Raw genomic sequence first — 24,821 nt, 5'->3', positions numbered from 1 at the left:
TAGGCTTTGTGGACCCTATAGTCTCTGTTGCAGTCCAGCTCTGCAGCTCAAAAGCAGCCACAGACAGCATGTAAACAAATGGGTGTTTATCTTATTTATAAAATGGGAGACTGGGCTGGATTTGACCCATAGGCAATAATTTTCTGACTCCTAGTCTAGAGGTTCCTTGGCTGACTTGACCTCCCCTCACTCTCACTCATGTAGACCCTGCGCCTTGTATCCTTAGGCTCCAAGTGGCTCCATCTGGAACCCAGGTCTGAGGGGTCCACTACAAGCCTTGTTGTGAAGTCACCTCACTGATGCCAAGGTAAGCCTCAAGACCCCCTCTCAGAGCCAGGACACAGGGGAACAAAGGCTCTAGTCTCTTTCTTTGATTCCCCAAAGTGTCTGTTCCTCAGTTTAGTTGGTGTTCCCCTGCCTTAAAACTTTGCCCCGAGAAGAGAGAAAAAAACTAAGAACTCTGGAGGCTACTGTGCCTGTCCTCTTCTTCTCACTATCCCTTAGAGTCAGAAGGATCAGTTTTTTTCCCCCTGACCTTTATTCTTTCTCTACATATTCTAAGTCTTACCATAGAACAATAAGCTTCATGGTCTTATTGAGGTCAAATAATAAATAGGTTCAGAACTCTTTAAAAGTCAGTACCAGTTGTTCTATTTCCCACAACAAATTCATATCAGAAAATAATTAGATTCAGTACCAAGCTCACTAATGCTGAGTCTTACTCCACTGATCTCTATTCTTTGTGGACAAACTCAATGTTATTGCCTGAAGATTGGTTTATGGATTTTGGTTTCTTACTTCCCCATGAGAGGGTTCAAATGGCCACAGCTGCCGGGCCTATCATAGTGTAGTTTCAGACATCTGTACTGTGTTTCCTGATGTTCTTGATTTCCCCTATGCTTATGTAAATATAATGTGACTGACCTTTGGCCCAAGAAGTCTAACTTTACATGGAGAGATTGTTGAGGTGGGGAGAAGGGTGAGTTTCATGGTAAAGACTGACACATAGAGGTGAAAACGTGTTAGGGAGACAATTTATGAAAATGAGGAAGTAGACCAAGGAGAAGAAAAAATTATAGACAAAGATTGCCCAGGTAAGAATTCCATACTAAGAATGAATACTGTGGAAGACAAGAAATAACTCTGAGAAATGGATAGTGTATCTTTGGTGCCATCCTATGCCCATTTGGCATTTCCTCTATGGGTCTATGCCCTCTTCTGGTTCTCTGTGCTTGGCCCAGGGACACCTTCCCTAACCTCCCCTTTCTGTCTGCTATTTCCTTAATCCTCATTAGGATGTACTTCTGGATCCCTGGCCTAGGCAATGGTACTGCTAATGTGATGCTCACCTAATGGGTGTAAATATGTTGGCTCCGCAAGCCACTATCTTTAAGTCTAAGGTGAGGGTTTGGGTAGCCTGGGACTTGACTGATTCCAATGGAGATAATATCAAAAGAAGGGCAGTTGGGAATGGAAGCTGCACTGAAAGACCAGAGTCCCAGAAGTCATACCTGCCTAATCTAAACAATGAGGCAGCTCAAAACATGCATATCAGAATATCAAGTTTAAGTTTGATGAGAATAAAGTTGCAAGACTAAGGGAAGGTGGCAGGATGGGAGGGAGAGGGAGAGCATGTAAAGAAATATAATCAGAATCTATAAGGCACTTGTTGCTTCAAATAATTTTTTCCCATTAATACATTTAGTTTTTCATGGACAGCGTTTGAGGGGCAGTCTAACTTGCCAAGTACTCACTGTGCACCAGGAAACAGAAAGAAGCTTTATAAATATTGTCCAATTTAATCCTTCTCACAAATCTGCAAAATAGATAGCAGATCTAAATTCTAGCTGGAACTCAACGAGGGTATATTCCAAAAGCAGCTGCAGGAACTTACGTCAGGATTAGTTCTTAAGCAAATTTGTGAATATGTTTCAAAATGGTGACTTCCCTGAATCCACATGTCTTGGATAAGTTCTGAGATGAGGAGTGAGTGCAACCACAGCTTCCATATGCCCAATGCATAAGCCCAGCTTGCATCCACCCCACAATTCTTCAAATGGCTTACTTAACCATGTACTTGGTTTTTCCCTACAGTTTTAAGTTCCTGTGTCTTGTCTCATCAGGGGAAAAATGCTAATGGCAATCACAGCAGCACTCCACTATGGGGGAGTCAACAGGTCAGAGATGCTAGGAAGTGTAGCTCCTGATGCAGGGCCCGCTGCTATTTATAGTGGTAGGAATCAATTCTGCAAAAAGGAGGGGCGGGGGCAGCAGGATCATTGATTTAACTTGGAATTCCTCAGATCTTTAGCTTCACAATCCTTCCCCTCTCACTGCTCCAGTCTCTACAACACTACATATTGGTGTTTCCCAGCACTTCATTAAGAACTTCCCTAGACACAAAGATGGACACTCACTTAAAATCTCTATAAATTCTCATGACTGAGCATGCTCTCATTTATTCAATTAACAGTTATAGGAAGGTTGTGTGTTCTAGGCATGTTCTGGGTCCAAAACAAGACAGAAGCATGTCCTCAAGAGACTTGTGATCTAATTAGAAGAGAGATATGTGGACAAGTAATTGCAATGCCATGTGATGAGTGTCCTGATTGTTGGATGTATAGGGGAAGAGCAGATGAAGGATGAGAAAGGCCAAGGAAGGTGTTTGTAGAGGGGGCCATGTTGAATGAGGATGAGTTTGCAACTAGACAAGTGTGGGGGGTGGGGGGAAACATCCAAGCAGTGGCAGTAGCAGGTGCAAAGACCCAGGAGAATGAAACAGTCTAGTGCCTTTGTAGGGGACAAGTGGATAGAAAAGTTCAACTAGGTTAAAGGAGGCAAGGGTCAGATGATGAGAAGATTTGAATGTATTGCTGAGGACCTTGGGTCCTTTCTTTATTTTGTAAGTTATGGGGAGGTTGAGGAATTCCTGACACCTTTCAACTATGAGGGAGTAGAGGTTTGTCTCAGGCAAGGTCAGTGCTTTGCACTCTCCCTTTCTTCCTTTCTAGGATCTGCTTGTGACGTGCACCATCAGGTGCCAGAGGCTGAGTTAATCACATTTCTGTTTCATGGCACCCTTGTTGTTGACATGGGTCAACATAGCCCCTCATTTATTTCATTATATTTTATTTTTATTTTATTTCATTTTTCCCCTTCAGTCATGATCCCTGCACACTCATTCCTTCCTCCCCACAGAGGCATCCACTCTGATGGATTTGGCAGATGTCCTCAGATATTTATGTATGCCTATAACATATGCTGTGCTCTTTTGTACATGTATGTGTTAATTCACACAAAGGGTATTGTGGTGTAACTTTTTTTCATTCAACACCATGTTTTATGATCTATATTGTGGCTCTATGTGTATTTCATTTATTGCTTCCTACTCGTGCGTAATATCCCACAGAATCTAGTCACATTTTCTGATCCTTTCCCCTGAAGTTGAACAATTCAAGGTTGACTGCTCTCTAGAAAAGACAGCACGGCAATAAACATCCTCATATATGTCCCCTTATGGATCTATCTGGGTAGGAATTTCTTTAGGATATGTAATGAAGACTAGGGTTGTGAATATGAGTTTACAAATCTTTGGCTTACCAATTATTGGCAGATTGCTCTTAAGAATAGCTATACAGTTTACGCTTCCACTCATAGTACATGAAAGTACGTGTCCCTTCATCCTCACCAAACGTGGTATTTTCTGACTTTATAATTTTTACCAAATTTGTGTACATCAAATGACATCTCATTTTAATATCTATTTCTCTGACTGCTAATGTGGTTGAATATCTCTTCAATGGTCTTATAACTGTTTAGATTTCCCTTTATGTGAACTCCTCATTTGTATTCTTTTTTGTTCTGCTAGGCTTTCTTTCTTTTCTTATTTATTTGTAAGTATTCCTTGTGATATTAATTCCAAGGGATATTAATCTCTAGGTTTGTTTAATCATTGCAAACATCTTTTCCCAAGGTGTCACTTGTTAATTGTATCCATTGCATTCTTCATTGAGTAGAAAAATACTCTAGTTTGTTTATTTATTTTTGAGAGAGAAAGAGAACACCTGGGGGAGAGGCAGGGAGTGGGAGAGAGAGAGAATCCCAAGCAGGCTCTGCACTGTTAGCACAGAGCCGAACATGGGGCTTGAACTCATAAACCATGAGATTATGAACTGAGCCAAAATCATGAGATGGACGCTTAACTGAGCCAACCCAGGTGCCCCTTGGCTGTATAATTTTAATCTTTTATATTTAGGACTCGTTGATCTGAAGTTCACTTTTGTGTATGGTGTGTATGGTGTAAAGGATCTACATTTGTTTTTCTCCAAATGTCAAGAAAGTTACCCGACTCCATCTACTAAAGAATCTACTTCTTCCCACTGACGTGAGATATCACCTTTTTCATTTATCAAGTACCCATATGTCAGTGGGTATATTTGGAGGACTCTATTTTGTTCCATTGTTCTGTTTGCCTATTTCTACAGCATTAGCACAATGCTTTATGATAGCTCTTATTTCTAATAGGGTAAGTGTCCTTTGCGTTTATGGATTCATTTGGGGAGAACTGTTACTTTAAAACAAGTAAGTCATTTCATCCATTAACATAAAAAATCTTTAGTCAGTTCTTTATTCAGATTCTTTCTTTTTTACCCTTTTAAAGATATAAAGCTTTAGATTTTTCTCCATAGAAGTCTTATGCATACTTTATTATTTCATTCTTAGACTTTATATAATTGCTGTTTCTGTGAGTGATGTTGTTTTCAAATTATATTTTCTCTTTAATTGTTAGTGTAATGAGGGGCTCCTGGGTGGCTCAGTCGGTTGGCCATCCAACTTCAGCTCAGGTCATGATCTCACAGGTTCGTGAGCTTGAGTCCCATGTAGGGCTCTGTGCTGACAGCTCAGAGCCTGGAGCCTGCTTCAGATTCTGTGTCTCCCTCTCTCTCTGCTCCTCCCCCACTTGCTCTCTCTCTCTCTCTCTCTCTCAAAAATAAATAAATATTAAAAAATTAAGAAAAGACTGTTCGTGTAATGAAAACACTAGCTCTCTTATTCTGATAGGCTGTTAATTCTGAAAGTTTTCCATGTAGGTAATCATGTTGCAGCAAATAGTGATAAAATAAAGTCTTTTCCTTTACCATACTTTCACTTCCAGTTTCTTTTTCTGTGTCATTACATTGGCCAGGACTTCCAAAAGAGTGGTGATGACTGTTTTCTTGCCTGGTTTTTTTATTTCAAAATGGCTGCATTTAAAGTTTCCCTTATAAGTGTGGTGTTTGCTGTGGGTGGCAATGTAGAGCCCTTTAATACATTCCAGAAGTTCCCTTCTGTTTTTAGTTATTTGAGAGTTTGTATTTTTATATTACAAATAGTTGTTCAGCTTTTTCAAATTCTTTTTAAGCTTCTCTGGGATGGTTATGTAATTTTTTTCCTTTTCAGCTCATTAATATGATGATTTACATGGACAGATTTTCTGTTATAAAACCATTCTTCATCCTGGGATAAATTTTATTTTATAATATTATCTTTTAAAAACACTGGTAGGTTCAGTTAGATTTTTTTTTTTTTTAGATTTTACATTCATTTCCACATATGAAATGGGTATAATTTTCTTCTACTACTATATTTTGTACGGGAATCCAGGTTATACAGACTTCATGAAGTGAGTTGGGTAACTTTCTCACTTTTTCTACTTTCTGTAACAACTTGCATATGGGAGGAATCATATATATTTCTAAGAATTTGGTAGAATTTACTTATATAATTGTCTGGGGTTGGAGAATTTTTATTCTTTTTATGCAAAGGTGAATTCTTTTATTATTTTTCTGATTTGACTAGTCTATTTACATTTTAGATTTCATCTTGCATTGTTTTGGCATTTGTATACTTTTTTTAACCTTTATTTATTATTGAAAGACAGAGAGAGACAGAGTGTGAGCAGGGGAGGGGCAGAGAGAGAGGGAGACACAGAATCTGAAGCAGGCTCCAGGCTCTGAGCTGTCAGCACAGAGCCCAGTGTGGGGCTCAGACTCACAAACCACAAGATCATGACCTGAGCCGAAGTGGGACCCTTAACTGACTGAGCCACCCAGGCGCCCCTGGCGTTTGTATACTTTTGTATAGACACTTAAGTGTTCAGATACATTGGTGTGTGTATACATGTATCTGTGTAATTTCAAATTTCTAATTTCTTTCTGTGTTTTGCTTATTTGCAATTTCTCTCTCTCATCTTTTCCCTCCTTATCATTCTTGCCTGAAGCTTGTCTATTTTATTGATCTGAAAAAAATTTAAGGTCTTGCGTTAGTTAATTTCTCTAGTTTGGAGTGTTGTTATTTTTCAGTATTTTATTGATTTATCATGTTTATGACTTCTTTCCTTCATATTTCTTTGGGCTTTCTCTGTTGTTCATTTTCACTTGCTGAGGTGAGCATTTAGCTCATTAGTTTTAAGTCTTTCTTGTTTTCTGGTATGTTTTTTAAATCTATAAATTTCCTTCTAAGTAGTGATTTTGACTGGTATATTTTTAATACCATTTAATTTTAAGTTTTATTTTTTGTTGTTGTTGTTTCAAGTTTTTATTTAAATTCCACTTAATTGGGGCACCTGGGTGGCTCAGTCGGTTGAGCGTCCAACTTCGGCTCATATCATGATCTCTCAGTTTGTGAGTTCAAGCCCCGCGTTAGGGCTCTGTCAGCTCAGAGCCTGGAGCCTGCTTCGGAATCTGTGTCTCCCTCTCTCTCTACCCCTTCCCCTCTCATGCTCTGTTTCTATCTGTTTCTCAAAAAATGAATAAACGTTAAAAAAATTTAATTCCACTTAATTAACAGGTAGTGTTATATTAGTTTCAGGAATATAATTTAGTGATTCATCACTTACATACAACACCCAGTGCTTATCACAAGTGCCCTCCTCAATACCCATCACTCATTTAGTCCATCCCCTTACCCACCTCCCCTCTGGCAACCCTCAGTTTGTTCTCTATAGTTAAGAGTCTGTTTTATGGTTTGCCTCTCTCTCTCTTTTTTTTTAAATTTCTTTTTTTTTTTAAGTTTATTTAAGTAATCCCTACACCCAAAGTGGGGCTTGAACTCACCACCCTGCGATCAAGAGTCACATGCTTTTCTGGCTGAGCCAGCCAGGTGCTCCTAAGTTTCCTTTTTAACCGAAGGGTTTGTGTATTTTTTAGTTTCCAGGCATGTACATTAAAAATTTTTTTTCTTGTTACTGATTTCTTTCTATACTAATTTTATCGCATACTGTCAGGTAATATATCACTTGATTCTTTGGAATTTCTTGTGGCTTTCTCTGTTTCCTATTACATTGCTTATTGGTAGAAATGTTTCATATGTGCTTGAAAAAGAAGTAGTATATTCTCTCTTAAAGATCATAGGTACATGATAGATAGGTGGATAGACCCAAACTCTCAGTTTTGTTATTAAATCTTTTTCATATTTGATTTTTTAAAAATCTGAACAAAAGCCGGCTATATGGACTTAAAATTTCCTAATCCAGAGTAGAATGAGTGTCAATAAAAGATTGGGCATGAGCTGGGTGGTAGGGGAGGGAATTTTTTCCCCTCTGTGTCCAATATGGTGATATTATGCTGATAACTTATTCTTATAGAGACATGTATTTTATTTACAGTTGTAAGAAGAGTGGAAGCAGAGAATGAAGGAAGAAAATGCTTGAGGTTTGGCTGAATGCTTCCTCCCAGTGGAAGGAAAATTAAAGAAAGTTGCTCCAGTTTAGGCCCAGTGGATGGCTGATAACCCACAGAAAGGTAATGTGTGTATGTACGTGAGAGTGGGAGTGTGTGTGTGTGTGTGTGTGTGTGTGCGCGCACTTTTCATGAACTGTAACACTTGGTCACCAAACTGCTTTGCTTTAGGACATCTTGGATGGTGGAAAACACAAAGAAGAGGGAACACTTTACTATCACCCCCAAATCGCTATTTTCCTGAACAAAACAAGAAAGCTCACTGCTGTGTTTGGCAGGAATAAGTAATTATATTAGAATCACTTTTTTTTTTCATAATTCTTAATTTGTGTGAGTAAACCTCAAGTTTACCAGAATTATAGATGGGGGTTTCACATTAATGGAGTAATTGGGCCTGAGACTAATATTTTTTAATGCATGTGAACTACCCTGGGACCCTTAGACATATTTTGGGAAGGGGACTCTTTAAAAAGACTGGATAATCAATCAGGAAAGGGCTCAGGGCCATTGTAGTTTGGCCATTTAAATGTTAAAATGACTTAATTTGTATTCACAGATAGCGATATACTGGTTTTTATATGTGTGTGTGTCTTTGTGTGTGTATTACCATATTACATGTATCTAGAAAAAAAACCCATATGTGGTGAGTATGTAATTTTTTCCTCACAAGTAGCATACAGCTTTGTTAGCCTGCTTCATCCATTAAACAATATGTCATTGATACAGTATAATAGTTAAAAATATTACTAGTAATCCGCAGTCAGAAAGAATTAATCCATTTGAAAATTCTAAGTATTCACTCACTCCTAGCTTGTCTGATCAGACTCAATTTACTTAGCAGGGAAGTATCCAAACATTTAAGTATGCAAATGTGTAAAGCCAAATGAGACATCATTTAATTCCTTTATTGTCTTACAGTGAAAGAGAGCAAATGAGCAAGTTGATGGCTTTATGCCAATTATTTTTACTACGATTTCTTTTATGCTAAGGTATAGCTGAAGGCAAGCCCTCAAATTCCAGCATGAACATGCAGCAGCAATAACATGAATATTTTAGGGGCTATAAGATTCTTTTCATGGCTTATGGTTGGAAATAAAAAATTTAAGTTGCAACTGCTTTGGAAAATATGTCATAAACGACTGGGACTAAATGTAAGAGTGTGTGTGTGGCCTCCAACCCAAACGTTCTTCTAAAAGACCCAAGTCCTCAGTGTTCAAGGCCCTCCTCAATGAAACACTCTTTCTCCCTATTTTTCTAGGTTAGTTTTTTACTGCTCAGCCCACTGACTCAGCTCCACACCTCCCTCCAGCCACACAACTTTCTTGAACAGGACATGCATTTTCGCATCAAGGAATATGGCCCAAGGACTATCTTCAGATCCCAAGGCCAGCACACCAGAAGTGCAATGGCGAAAATACTGAGAAACTCAGACCGAGACTGTCTGAGCCAGAGAGAGCAGCAGGCTAACAAGGGTTAGGTCATGACCTCCAGCATGACAGCTACGTTTCCTCTACTCTTTGCCACCAGACTGCACGCTTAACTTCACCTAGTCCTCTTGCAAACTGGTTTTATCGATTAGAATGGTGACCATAGCAGGGACCACATGGAAACCTCTCTCTTAAGCAAACTGCAAGCCCCTGTCCCAATGACAGCTTGTAGGGAGCATCCATTCACTCACACTGAGAGGGAGACATTACTAGTTTTGAGGAGAACTAACCAATCAGAGTATTTAGCCTATTTGTTTAAGGATGGTTTTCCCCATCTAAGAAATAGAAAAAAGTACAGTGTTTCTGTGTTTAAAGCACATCAAGAATTAATGAACCTCATTCTCTTTCTCTTACCCAAGGCATATATCCCTGTTTAAAACCACAAAGTGCTGACCCAGCCAGTGGTTCCAGAACCCAGGGCCTCAGCACAGCATTTTAAAGACTCATCCTCATAATGAATTACTATTTTAGTTATAGTCCTGGTAACATATGGTGAATGGAAAATACTTTCTGTAGATTAAACAACATAGTTCCCATTAATGGTTTTCTATACTTGAGAACTGAAAGAGATTTTAACTAACTGTTGGTTTGGTGCAGTTTCTGCTGAATTATTTAAAACACCTCCTTCCTGCTTTAACCATGAATTTGCATTAGAAAGTACAATGCCAATTAAGATTCCTCCATTGCCTCAAATGCTCTAAAAATAAATACAAGCTAAATCCCAATCACAAATACATTTCTCTCTTCATACTCTGACCTTCTTGTTATCCTAAGCTTAGGCAAAATAAAGAAACGATACAAAAATTTGCAGAAAGAGATGGCGAAAGTTAGGAAATTAAGAAGATTAAAAAAAATTACCATCTAATGGATGGCTCTTTGGACATGCTGGAGACACACAGAGTTCTATATGTAGGTGGAAAACTCAACGTTTACTAGTACAAGTTCTCCCAATTCCAGGATTACTTAATATAAAATATAAACATAAGTTATTTACATGTATATAAAACCAGAAGTTGAAGATATTGGCTTAGCTAGCTGATTTGAATTTTATTTACTGTGATAAACAATCAAAAGTGAAAATCCAATACAATGCATAACTTTGGCTGGGCATGTTTTAGTTGCCTGTTTATTTTTGCAAAGCTGAGTGTTTCTCTTGCTCTTGGCAACCTCCCCCCCACCCCCAAGCCTTGTCTCATGGCTTTCTTCCCATGATATGAAGATTAGCTAGTGACTTTAAGTCTGCATCAGATAACTTTCTCACAGTAGACCCCAAATGTCTCATATTTTTCACACCACTTCTTTGACCTCTACAGGCCGCTCTTCCCACCTGGCATGTCTGCTGCTCGCTGCCTCCTGTCCCTTCCACCCATTCAAAAACACTCTCCGTAAGCAAGCTCTTCCACAAAAGAATTCTCAGCTAATCCCTCTAATTATAGCATTCTGATCACTCTATATCCTGGTACACATCCACTTTCCTAAAGAAGTTTGCAAATGTGATTTTGAGGTACTTCTGTGTTGCCACACATTTTCACTTGGGTACATCCTGGCTGACTAGTACAATGTCTTCTTCACAGAGCTCAATATAGGTTACTGCGGGACAAATGGAAGCTTAGTTTCAGTTTGAACCAGAGTGCCATCTACTGGTGTAAGCGTTAACAATACCATCAACATGATTACATTCAGCCCAGTGAACATACTCAATACGCATGATGCACGCCAGCTCTCATGGTTTGATTAAAAAATAAGGGATATATGGGGTGCCTGGGTGGCGCAGTCGGTTAAGCGTCCGACTTCAGCCAGGTCACGATCTCGCGGTCCGTGAGTTCGAGCCCCGCGTCAGGCTCTGGGCTGATGGCTCAGAGCCTGGAGCCTGTTTCCGATTCTGTGTCTCCCTCTCTCTCTGCCCCTCCCCCATTCATGCTCTGTCTCTCTCTGTCCCAAAAATAAATAAAAAAACGTTGAAAAAAAAATTAAAAAAAAAAGGATATATTGGGGCGCCTGGGTGGCTCAGTAGGTTAAGTTAATGACTCTTTTTTTTTTACTGTTTATTCATTTTTGAGAGAGAGAGAGAGAGAGCGCGCGAACAGGGGAGGAACAGAGAGAGAGAGAGGGGGACACACAGAATCTAAAGCAGGCTCCAGGCTCTGAGTTGTCAGCACAGAGCCTGACACGGGGCTCGACCTCACGAACTGCGAGATCATGACCCAAGTCAAAGTCAGACGCCCAAAGTCAGATACTCCGTGAGTGACTCTTGATTTTACTCAAGTCATGATCTCATGGTTCATGAGATTTAGCCCTGTGCCAGGCTCTGAGCTGACAACGCGGGGTCTGCTTAGGATCCTCTACCTCTCTCTCTGCCCTTCCCCTGATCACACTGCGTGTTCTTTCTCTCTTCTCAAAATAAATAAATTAATTAAAAAAAGAAAGAAAGAATAATATCAAAGCAATACTTTGCTCCTACCCTTAGTAACATCTATGTTTTCAAAAGAGAAATGGCAATGGAATAAGATTCTCATTTTGATCCTCTAAATAATAAAACCATCATCTCAAAAAGATGGGTGTGAATTCTGGACTATGTCCTCTGGCTGTTTTGTAAACTATTTATTGAAAAAAATATCACATGAATTGAGGAACTGAAACGATATACAATACAATGTCAGGATGCCACTAAGGCCTATGGAAATGGCACTGTTTTACGAGGAAGACAAAGTTTTTGTTTTTGTGTTATTCCAAGAATTTAGCCCTTCCATAGGGCGAGCCATCCCTTCAGGATGATCACATCCTTGAGTCATAAACCTCTGAGTTGGCACAATTTCTCAGCACGAAATGGAAGGACTGTATAAAAAAGCAATATTAAAAATACTTAGTCCCTGTTTATCAGGCTAACATTGTCGTCTATTAAATAATTTCTTAAACCCTTTAATAATTCCATCTTTCTACTCAGTCTAAATCCCATCACACTGTGGGTAAATTTAAAATCGCACAAAGGTGGGTCTGTAAGTTAAGAGAAAACTTTTCTTTCCTTACACAGAGGCTGACTTAGGCAGCATAGGATCATTAGTGACCAAACAGATGCCCCCATCTGTAACCCAGAGACAGTTCTCAGCTGTACAGAGAACCTTTCATTTCCTACGTAGAGGTGAACTCAAAACGTGTCACTGATTTTTGCACCCTCTTAATCTTCCTGTTTATTCTGTGCTTCATTAAAGTCAATCTCCACAGGGCAGACTGTCATCTGAGCTCGGCCTGTCCTGCTGTCTTCTCTCTCCAGAGAGCATCCTTCATCCTGATAAATGGGCTGTGAGCTGAGCACGTGACTGAGCTCCTTAAGGTAAATAGATTACAGAGAGCTGCTCCTTCCACACCGGCTCAACAGAATTTGATAAGCAGGATCATTGACGTGGGCATCACAGTGGAGACAATGTTTTCTGAAAGATGGGGTTTCAGATTTACTGTTGTAAAATGAGATAGAGAAAATTTTTTTTTCATTGTGTCATACCATAGCTTTAAGGCTGCATGAGCTATTGTCATTCATCTGCCAAGTGTCTCCCTCAGGATTTAGCATCATTTATAGGATGTCTTCTGCATGCCAGGCTCTCTGCTAGGGACTAGAGACATAAATGTACACACAGGGAGGAGAAGTGGTAGCAGTGGTAGGAGATGTAGTGAGGCTCTGTGGGAAGCCATAAAGCGTGCCACCATCACAACACCAGCCCGTGAGCTCAGTTCAGTACCCCACATGTTGTGGCAAGGGTAAAGGTATGGACAGCTCAAAAGAGGTTGGAAGCCTCCATCCTGGATGACCAGGGCAAGATCTATGTGGAAAGTGCTACAGTGAAGCTCACTCCCTCTTAGCTGAGAAGAAGAAGGTCAAGGAGGCTTCCCACCCACCCCACACCTCACTTTTTCCAAGGTCTGGGTAGCAGAAATCCAAGATCCTCCTCAATAATGACTGCAGATCAGCGAGAAGCCTGGACAGCCACGCAGATGGTGTCCTGTTCTGCGAGGGACCGCTTCTAGCTCCTGCCTCGCGTCTAGATTATTCAGTGATAAAAGCAGTGGTGAAGAGCTCTGTGGGATGTGAGAGGGTGTCAAGGGCAAGGGCTGCAACATCTATGGGCTGCCAACCCATACAAAGCCACCATCGTCCGAGATTAATTCAACTAACTACTCTGTGTTAGCCCTTAAGTTCTCGCTGGACCACACAGGCCTCTCTCTCCTCTGAGCTCCTCTTGTAATTTACAGTTTGGCTTTTTCTTATATTCAGCCTCATAATATAATTATTCCTTGTATGTTGTGCGACCACAACAAGATTACATTTGTGTCTTCTTTGAAGAGAGAGATACACAGCAGACACGTAGCTGGCGTCTAATGCTTAATCTAAACTGGGAATCAGAAAATAAGAGCTTGTAGAAACTTCCCTCCTTTAACAGAATAGGAGGCAGATTTAGAGAATTGCTGCTTTATTCGTTCTACAAGTGTCTCATGAAACTTTCAAGTCACTGTGCTAGGCTCTGTAGAGGAGACAGAGATGGGTCCAGTTCCCATGCACCTGTCAGTGATGCATGAAAAAGAGGATGTGTGGCCTAATCACCACAAGTGGAATCCATAAGGAAGGTAAAAATGAGTCTGAGAGATGCCAGGTGAGGGAGGTGATGGGTCACCTGAACTTGATGAAGGATTTGATGTGGGAATGGGGAAGGGTATAAAGTGTGAATGTATTTTGGCCTTCACCAAGCTTTTCGTCTCACTCAAAACCAGCCTACAGGAGTCAGCGGAGACAACTGTGATGGTGGTTACCATCCATGCTGGACCCCCTGACGGTTTGCTGAAAGGCACACTTTCATCCACCAGAATGTGACTGTCTCAGCTCCTTGCCCATGAAGACGTCTGTCTCTTTTTTCTCTCATGTCTGTTTCACTCCCCCGCTCTCCCAAGTGCAGGGAAGATTGCAGTCCCACTTTAACCTTTAGCAGTTGGCTAGGCTTGGACCCTATCCTGTTCCAGCCCCAGAATGCTAGACCAAGGCACGTCTGTGGGCCCAGCTCCCCACCACCCACATGGGGAGCACACCGAGCATCCCACCTTGGGTCTGGCCCTGGTTATCATGGGGTTCAAAAGGTTTCCCTGGAGACAGAACAGAGTACTGCCCAACTCTCTGCCTCCAGGGTTTGCATTTCCCACGGAAGGAAGCCAGGCTATTTCTGGGAAAAGCTGGAGGAGGTTAAGCAAATTCAGACTGCATGGGAAAGAGTTTTCTGAGCCCTCTCTGCTACTCAGCCCCCTGCCCCCCCCCCCCACTCTTCTGTCCGGTGGCCCTTCACAGCCTTCCTCCCTGCACAGACATGTCCTTTGCCCAAGCCAGGACCTTATTGCTCATTTTTCCTGACCCTCCCTGGAACTTGGCTCTGCACAACCCCCCCCCCCCACTCCCCTGCATCCTGCCTCAAGGAGTAGCAGTTTCAGCCTCTTTCTTGCTTCTGTTCATGCAGCATCCTCCTCACCGGGCATCTCCTGTGGTAGAAGAAAGTACTTCACCCTCCACATCTGCTTGCTTCTTTTGTCTCTCTTTCCTCATTCCCTTTGCAATTAGGGGAAAGGAAAGAAGCATCGGGATGCCAGGACAGCAGCATGGGATGGGGGCAGCACAGAGATGCTGCATAATGCACCTCTCCTCTTAACATAAAAGCCTGCCCCCACAATTTCCTCTCCATTATTCCCTCTAGACCTGGGTCTTCAGCTTCCTGCCCTCACCTTAACTGGAAACTGGGTAAAAGCCACATCAAGAGGAGTTCTGAAAATGGCATGTGGATGAAAAGGGAGCCTCTTGGAGACTCTGGTGGCTGGTGAGGACCTCATGCCTTCTGATTTCTTAAGCTTCTGTCTGGTGGCACAAAGAGTGGGTATGTCAGAAGACCCTCCAGGCCAGGGTTCCCAGGGTGTCTTCCCTTCTGGCCTTGAGGCTTCCTCTCAGGTATGACCAATTCTAATTCACTATTGCTTTAGAGTTGTGAGATCATTTTCCCTTTAAAAAAATTGTTTTTAATTAATTTACTTATTTTGAAAGAGAGGCAGACAGACAGGAGGAATGAATGAGGGGCAGGGAGACAGGGGGAGACAGAATCCCAAGCAGGCTCCACCCTGCCAGCACATAGCCCAATGCGGGGCTTGGACTCACAAAACCTCAAGACCATGACCTGAGCCGCAACCAAGAGTCAGACTCTTAACCGACTGAGCCACCCAGGTGCCCTTATCCTTTTCACTTTTTATTTTTTAAGTTCCTGTGTCCCAAAATTTAGTACAAGTAAACATTTATATACAGCAAAATATATGGTCCAGTTCTAATCCTTTGGTAGATGTGCGGTTTCACATTGTCTAATGTCACCCTATCTGAGATAGAGCAATAAATCAGGGCTGTGCCCAATTTGATTTCTCCCACCTTCCAGCTACTCCTCACTCTTACCATCTACTCATGGATGATGGGGCCTTGGTCTTAACCACCCATCCATCAAGCAAGCACTGACGGTGCTGATGCTGCCAGACTGAGCTCACACTGTTGGCCCAGAACTTCCAAGTACTTTAAAACAATCTTTGCTTAGGACTTTTTGTAGATTTGGACCGAGTGTAAAGGCTAAAGGGGAGACCTTAGTGTCACAATAGGTGCCAGAGGCCTGATATTTGAGAGTGGAGGCTGCAAATTCTAGACCCCTGGCCTGATGTGACCGCCCAGAGCTCTGAGAACCTGTAGTCACAGAACAGCCCCGCTCCGGCCAGTCTGAGAGGTAAGGAAGGTCATTGGACCAGGGTCCCACCTGAGCCTTCTCTACTTCCACTCTCAAGACCCTATTAGGGGTTGTTAAATGTCTTAGATAAGCTCATAGTTAAGATTCAGGAGATATTCACTGGCAAAAATGACATGAAATGCACAGCGAATAAGTACTTATTATTTTTCTCCTCAAAAGAGGCTTAACACCAGTAAAAACTGAAAATAGACACAAAATAGTTTTAATTTTGAATATTGTTTAATGGAAGCATTTGAGTGTGTGATAAAGAGTATTTTTCTCAGCCTACTAAGCAAATACTTCAGAATCTGTGAACCAAGGCTGACTGAGCCAAGGACGCTTTCTCTCCACATCTAAGCCTTGGCTCCCTCTAGTGTCCCTGTCTCTGCCTCTGTTTCAGCCCTAAAATGCCTGGAACCTACCATCTCTATCAAATGGGGATTCAAAGCCCAGTTCAACTAATTGTCTTCCTGTTACCCCTCCATGGTTACTGTTGATCACATACTTCTCCTTTCTCTATGAGCTCCATTGTTCTCTTAAAACTGACATTTTATTATATTCAGTTCATAAGATAGTTGTTTTATGTGTATTGTTTTCCCTGCCCCCCATCAGAATTGTCTTTTTAAAAATTTATTTATTTTAAATTCCATTATAGTTAACATATAGTGTTAGTATCAGGTGGACAGTATAATGAATGAACAATATTATACATTACCCAGTGTTCATCATGATAAGTATACTCATAACCCCTTCACCTCTCACCCATCCCTCTGCCCACCTCCCCTCTGGTAACCATCAATTCTCTGTATTTACGTGTTTATTTTTTTGTCTCTTTTTTTCCTTTGTTCATTTGCTCTGTTTCTTAAATTACACATATGAGAGAAATCATATAGTATTTGTCTTTCATTGACTACCTTATTTCAGTTAGCATTATGCCTTCTCAATCCCTCCATGCTGTTTCAACTACAGTCGTGTCTTTGAAATGGGGAACATATAACATCAGACATGCAATAGGTGCCTAATACCTTAAATTTGGGAATCAGAATATTAGAGTCAGTATGACAGCTATTACAGTTTCCCCCTTTCACAAAATGGGAAAGACATCCAGAGAATAGCTGCATCATTCATTCTACATGTGCCTAAGCAAACTTTTAAGTCACTGTGCTGGGCACTGTGAAGGAGAAGGAGATGGCTAACAGATGGGCCTATCTCCCATGCACCTGTCAGTGAGGCATGAAAAACAACATGTGTCCCCATCACCAAAAGTGGAAACCATAAGGAGGGTAAAGATAAGTCTGAGAGATCTCAGGTGAGGAAGATTGTTTATCAGCTGAGGGACTCAGTAGTTTTGTGGAGAAGGTAGCACTTGAACCTGATCTTGAAGGATTTGATGTGTGGGAATAGGTGAAATGTATATTTCACATTCGGGGAAGGAAATTTGAAGAACTTCAGAAGCTAAGACTAGGAAGCCTTAGAGCCCTATTACAGCAAGCCTTGAATACCAGCCAGGAAGCTTAACCCCAACTGGTAAGCAGGAAGCACTACTGAAGGAATAACTTGTAAAAAGTTCCAACTTCTTGAACATGTATTGAACTCCTTTTTAAAAAGTGAATTCTTCATCCTTGAGGGTGTTTAAGTACACACTGGATGTGCTCTTACCTAGCCATCTATTTATGATTTATGGATAGATTCATAGAAAGGACTCATGCATGGACTGGGTAAGGACCTGCTAAGGTCCCTTCTAATTGAGATTACCCAGTTAGGATTTTTCAAACAGAAACTGGCACTATGTTACAGGAGACAAGTGTGTATTTCTTTTTGTACTTCATAGGTGCTCAATTAGTGCTACCTTAACCAATGAATGACATGAACATCAGAGTGCTTTAGGAAGAGGAATTTGGAGGTGAGACTTAAACTAGAATAGCAAGAAGAGAGAGCCTGCATCCAGGGAGCCTGGATGGAACACCATGATCATTTTCAAGGCCTAGACTAGGTTAGTGGAAATGGGAATGGAAAGTGGATTAACAATGTGGATGCTGAATCAAGGTTACTATTTTGTTGTAATTATCTGTAACCCTCCTCAATAGACAGAAAATCTTGTGAAAGCAAGAAGTGTACCTCATTTGACTTGATATCCCCACTACCTAACAATGACTAACACATACAAGTGCTCAACATGTTTTAAATGAGTTTGTGGAGTAAATGTTGACTGGCTTAATGAGTAAGTAGTTGCAATGGTGTTAACTTGAGAGGAACTGCTGGACAAGGGGCAACTCGAGTCTCGGGATATGAACCCAGGACTTGAGTGGTCCTGGCCCTGGTGTGAAGGGAACTCAGGAGACAGCAGCTCCCTCTACTTCCTCACTCTGCAGTCTCTCTAATCTCTGCCAGGTAGGCCCTCATTCATACAACCTTATCGTGATTAGGTCTTCTCCACCCTTCTTGCCCTTATCTCCCATTTTCTTGTTTTACTTCTCATCAGGATTTGACACAGTTGACCATTTCACTCTTGGAATAGTCCCTTCACTTCCAAGACTTGATTTTCTTCCTATCTTGCTGACGGCTTCAGTTCATTCTAGTAATTCTGATTTATTTAACTTCCTATTCCCAATTTTTAAATCAATGGTTCTCAGCCTTAGCTGCATGTTAGAATCACAGGAAGCTTTTAAATCTCTTGATATTCAAGTTGCACCCCAGACCAATTAAATAAGAATCTTTGAGGGGTGGGTCCAGGTTCAATATTTATTTAAAGCTCTCCTGCTGATTCCAGTGTTGTAAACCACAGTTCCAAGTATTAGTGTTCCTTAGAGCTTAGTCCTAAATCTCTCCCCATCTTTGGCTCTACCCCTCAGCCCACGGGTTTCAAGTATCCTTATCATGTTGATCTAGACTTGTAGCCCCAGTTTCTCCTCTAAGCTATAAACTCATATATGTAACTGCCTATTCGAGATCTCCACTGAGATGCAGACATCTCAAATTTAACAAGTCCAACTGGAAATCTTGACTTTCCTTGCTTCCAAATCTGTCCCTTCTTAGTATCCCCCTCTTAGTTGATAGTATCATTTGTCCAGTTGTGCTGGCAAAGACAGCTTGGCAGCTATCTTTGGTTCCTTCCTTTCTGTCACTCCTCACATCGAATCCACCATTGAGCCCCGCTAGTTTTCTTTCTAGAATACATTTTAGACCCAACCACTTGTCACTACCTTTCTCAATCCTCATGTGCTCTGCAGCTGTGGCTTCCTGTGTGTTCCCTGACTTCACTCTTGCTCCCTTACAGTCTTTTCTTCATACAGCTTGTGGAGAGATCCTCAGGAACATATGCCATATCATATTTCTTCCTACTCAAAAAGGTGTCTTGTGGTTTCCTATTACATTTAAAACAAAATTCAAACTCTTGGGGTTCATGGGTGGCTCAGTTGCTTAAGTGTCTGACTTTGGCTCAGGTCATGATCTCGTGTGTTGTGGGTTCAAGCCCCACATCCGGTTCTCTGCTGTCAGCAAAGAGCATGCTTTGGATCCTCTGTCCCTCTGTCTCTCTGTCTCTGTCTCTCTCTCAAAAATAAACAAACATTAAAAAAATTCAAACTCTTGAGTTTAGCCTTCAGGGTTCTTCATGATCTGCCCCCTTCCTGCCATTCTAATCCTCTTTAATTCTCCCTTCATCTGCTCTGTCCCTGCTACACATCATTTTTGCTGTTTGTGGAACACAGCCTTTGCCTAGAATGCTCTTCACCTAAATCTTCACATGGTTTGATGATGACCATTCAGGCCTCTACTCATGTGTTACCTCTTTGGAAACATTTTTACTGACCTAGCCCCTCAAGGAAAAAGGACCCCTGTGGTCCCCTATCTTAACCTTGCTTTATTCTTTTATTATCTGAAATCATATTTATTTGTGTTCATTTCTCTGTCCTCCCCCAATAGAAAGTGGGGATCTTGTCTGTTTTATTTATTGCTGGTTCTCTGGCACTTGGTAGTTTCTCAATAATTGTTGAATGAATTGTTGAAACCCAAACTAATAGTGAAGCAGACTATAGTCTGAGTTGTCACAGTGAGATAGATGAATAATCTCAGCATGAGACATGATTAATTAAAGACTCTATTAAAGGTGTTTTAGGAGTGTGTCTGGCTTAGCCTCTGGCCAGGCTGTCCCCACCCCCCAAATTTCCTTTCTTCCTCTACTCACAGTGTCTGAAACTCAGCGATTTAGATTCATTGAATTGGAAGGTTTTCACCTTCTGTAGAATTCTCTACTAAAATTCAAATACCTTCAGCATGTATCTTTGCCTAATAAAAGATTAGGGGGGGAAAGATTATTCTGAGATACCAAACCTAGAGCAGAAGGGACTAAGGACAAAGGGAGGGGCAGATTGTCCTACTAAATTTTCTTCACCATGCCATGTCTTTGACAGAGCCATTTGACGAAATTGGTCCTCTAGAAAGCTGAACGGCTTTAGGCATCAACAAGAAACTTTCTGTGTGAATTCTGTTAGGAATGGCAAACTCCTGATTTCTCTCTCTCCCATGTATTCCAGTTCCATTCCCCAATCCCCAGTGTAACTTCCTAAGTGTGGGGACTTGACAGTTTGGTAGTCTACGTCGAATGTGCTTCTCCCACCTAATTGTTTTTCTATCACAGTAAATCAACTAGCTCGACCTCTATCCACAGGAAAGTAATTCTGTACCAGGGGATTTAAAAAATACCTGAACAAGGTGCCTGGGTGGCTCAGTTGGTTAAGTTCTGACTTCGGCTCAGGTCATGATCTCAGTTCATGAGTTCGAGCCCCACTTTGGGCTCTGTGCTGAGAGTTCAGAACCTGGAGCCTGCTTTGGATCCTATGTCTCCCTCTCTCTCTGCCCCTCCCTTGCTCACACTCTGTCTGTCTCTCTCTCTTTCAAAATGAAATAAACATTAAAAAATAATAAAATAAAAAATAAAAATACCTAAACAATATGTTATTAAATGATGGATAGAAACCTATTTCCTTATTAAAATACTTACATTTTCTTTTTGTGGGTATTTTTTTTTTTATTTTAGAGAGTGAGAGAGAGAGCATAAGTGGGGGAGAGGGGCAGAGGGGGAGAGAGAGAGAGAGAATCTTAAACAGGCTCCACACTCAGAACAAAGCCTGATGTAGGGCTTGATCCCAAGACCCTGTGATCATGACCTGAGCTGACATCAAGAGTTAGATGCTCAACTGACTGAACCACCCAGGTGCCCCTATAATGCTTATGTTTTAATAACATGTTAGAAACAAAGAATTTGATTTCCTTAGTGTTAGAATTTGGCTTCCCTGAGAAGCAAACTCAGAGGCAGTGATGAGCATACAGAGCTTGCATTAGAGAGTAGGGACCCTTAGAATCAACATTTGTGGAAGGCAAGGAGGCAGGACTGGGTAGCAGGAAAAGCTGAACTCAGTGCAGTCTCAACAAAGGTCTCAGCTTGCCCTTTGAGGAGCTCTTCAGAGCAGCTGAAATGGCTCTTTCCAGTCAACTCCCCTTGCAGTAAGGAGGCTAGGCTTTCATATTCTCATATCAACCAGGCATTGGATGCAAGCTGGTCCTGGGTGCGCTGTCGCTAAGGGCAATTTTTGGACTGGGCTATGTGCCAAGAGCTGCCTGCTGACAGCACTACCTGAAGACAGAACTGGGCAGCACAACACAGCATCCATTACATCTCATGTTTTCATGTTAATATCACTTTTTGGTTGCTAGCATTATTCTTAGTATCTGTTGAAAGACAGATAAACTTTGTACTAAGAGTCTCCACTGAATTGGCTTTGCTACTGAGAAATCTTTTCTTGTTAATGCTGTGCTTTTGAAAGACATTAACTTTTCTGTTCCTAACATGTTATAATCCTATGTAGGTAAGAGTGCTATTTGTTGATGTTGTCATTCTTATTTAACATTTTGTGAAGCATTCACTGGATGTACCAGGGTCTTGTGATTCTTTCTTAGTCATCTGCAGTGGCCAGTCTGGCTGATTAGAAAGGTAAAGTTCCACTCTCATTAATCCTGCCTACCCCATTGAATCCGCATCCCAGGAGTTTTCCTTAAAATAAATAAACAAACAAGCAAACAAAATAAATCCCTCAGCCTGGGTGATGTCAAAGGAACTAATTATTCAGGCTTCTCATTACAGTTTTGTCTATGTAAGGACTGCAGATTGGGGTCCTGAGTAAGCATAATTGAGAATTAATGTGTTCTGTGCCTCAGAGGTGGGAAATAAAACTGAAATGGCCCACATGAGGGGGGAAAAAGATTTTTATCGTGTAAGTGAGACAATAGGATCCATGATTGTAGGTTTTATTGCTCAGGCCTGGCCAGTAGATAGAAACAAAAGGATCTTTTTCTCTGGTGGTTTTTCACCCTGGCAAGATTAGTCTCTGAAATAGGACTAACACCTGAAGTTATTCATCTCTCTGGAAAAATGTGGACATGAAAGAGCAAGGAATTTATACTTAGTCTGCATATGTCTGAGCAAGAATTAAGCAAATAATAGATACTTTTCTGGAGTTCCAACACTGTGGTCAGGGTCAGGAGTTGGTACCAGCTGGTTCTGAGGCTCATCTCCCTCTCCCTGCACTTCTTCCAGCACCTGCGGATGATGAGGGAGGTTCACTGTTTCCTTGCAGCTTCAGCTTATTGCTGACAAGGCTGTATTCAGTGTTTCATTTGAAGGGCAATATGGTCCAATGGCTTGGCATGTGACTGTCAAATCCTGACTTCATCATTTAAGTTTTATTATGTTAGGCATCCCAAACTATCTACTCTGGGCCTTAGGTTCTTCCTTTCTAAATTAACAGTGACCCTACTGCCTACTATTAGAGTTGTTAAAAAGCATTACATTAGATACTACATGTGAAGTGTTGATGGTGCACAGTAGAAAACAGTCAATACCAGGTGTTATTATTTGCTAGGAATAAGTTCACAGGTATAAGATGAGATTAAGAATTACTTGAACATTTCTGCAACAAAGAGAGGGACAGCTAGCCCTGGTTGAGCTGATAATTCTTTAAATAGCTACCATTAAGTAAATAGCAATAGAGAAGAATAGTTCCCCTGCAAAGTTGAAACCAATGAGATAGATTCCCTCTTTAAAGTGAGATATAACAGGGAGCTGTATTAGACAACTTAGTGTGACAAAGGTAATAAATGTTAAGTTAGGAGTGGCTGTCATTGCCAGTGAAAGTCCAGAAATCTCTATTTCTGTCAATCACAGAAGATACGCGTCAGTCAAGGAATTGGATTTCCCTATACCAAAAAGCCATTGCTGGCTGAGCAGAACAAGATGTGGACTCACCAAACTCAACAACCTGCTTTTCTCACAAAGTATTAATTGCGTAAGTAATAATTTCCTTATTTGTCAAAAAACCTCAACAGAATTTCAAATTTTGATCTAGTTGCCAACTTAGACTCTGCTCCACTAAAGTATAAATAATTGCTCAGAAGGAATGTGTCTCTGGACTATTTCTAGCACTCCTCTTTCATACTGTAGGTATTAAATTTGGAAATCTTACACTTCTATGTTAGAATATCTGTTGATTTTTATGTACTAGAGAAGAGTTTCTTCTATATCCTATTGCTTTTCCTAGTTGACTATGCTCCATATTTACTCATCCAACAAATATTTATTGAATGCTCACTATGAACCAGCTATATAGTAGGTATATATTCCGAGTGGAAGTAAAAGGAAGGTGACTATTTTCAAAAGGTTTATAGGCAAATAACTAAAAATCTATCGAATATATGTATTTTTTTTTACTTTACATTCATGAGTCCAAATGATCTCAACTCTCTTTCCTTAGAGTTGAGACCACATATCTAGAATGTGTTGGTAAAATTTCCACTATCTCTCACATGATATCATGTATCTACTTGACAAATTTGTCAACTGATGCTAAAAGACTGTTATAGTCAGTAGTGGAGACTATGACTTCAAGGGCAATGTGATTACCAGTAATGTAGCTTCTCTTATTTGAAGAAAGTTACAGGTATAAACTCAGCCTGAATAAATGATACCATTTGTGGAATTTTTTTCCCCAGCTATCAAGCTTTAAGAAAGTTTGAGGAGTTAAATTTTTTTTTCTTTAAAATGAAATGCAAGAAAGTCAAGATGAAAGAGAAAAACGAAAGACGGAGTAGTCAGAAAAGAGAAGTTAAAATGAAAATTGCCTCTCTCTGGAATTATAACTATGTTGGTAAAAGCTTTTACCTTGTCTGCTACAAGTGAGAATAGTTTCTAAAATATAAAAGTTTTACTTACCAGAAAGACTAGCATCCAACCAAAATTGAAAACGATCAAGGTTTAGTTAGGTATTGTATCATTAACATGTCATTCCTCTATTGCTTCTTCCAGGCTACTTCCTTTTACTTAATGAATCTCAAAATTTTATTTTGGCTTTGACTGTGAAGGCGAGAAAGAAATGCCAGGGTTCCACCCCTGCCTTCCTGAATCAGACCATCTGGCGAACAGAGCTCATTTATCTACACGTTTTTTTTTTTTTTTAATGTATAAAATAAACATAACAAAATTGACCATCTTAACCATTTTAAAAAAAAAATTTTTTTTTCAACGTTTATTTATTTTTGGGACAGAGAGAGACAGGGCATGAAGGGGGGAGGGGCAGAGAGAGAGGGAGACACAGAATCGGAAACAGGCTCCAGGCTCCGAGCCATCAGCCCAGAGCCTGACGCGGGGCTCGAACTCACGGACCGCGAGATCGTGACCTGGCTGAAGTCGGACGCTTAACCGACTGCGCCACCCAGGCGCCCCTCTTAATCATTTTTAAGTGTACAGTTCAGTGACGTTAACTATATTCACATTGTTATGC

General features: G+C 40.8%; 1 long non-coding RNA gene across 1 annotated transcript; it reads left to right on the top strand.

Annotated features, from left to right (window-relative positions):
* The first annotated feature begins 227 nt into the window (after positions 1-227).
* Positions 228-24,534, top strand: LOC121041751 (uncharacterized). Its single transcript, XR_005795834.1, has 5 exons — positions 228-307; positions 7,646-7,781; positions 12,477-12,536; positions 14,932-15,051; positions 23,210-24,534. It is a non-coding gene; the product is annotated as an uncharacterized LOC121041751 (long non-coding RNA).
* Positions 24,535-24,821: the final 287 nt, after the last annotated feature.

This window comes from Herpailurus yagouaroundi, unplaced genomic scaffold (genome assembly GCF_014898765.1).
Source record: "Herpailurus yagouaroundi ecotype Mexico unplaced genomic scaffold, PumYag 184, whole genome shotgun sequence".
NCBI classification, from domain to species: domain Eukaryota; kingdom Metazoa; phylum Chordata; class Mammalia; order Carnivora; family Felidae; genus Herpailurus; species Herpailurus yagouaroundi.
Note: the sequence above shows the minus strand (reverse complement) of the source record. Positions and strands in the feature narration are given on the sequence as shown.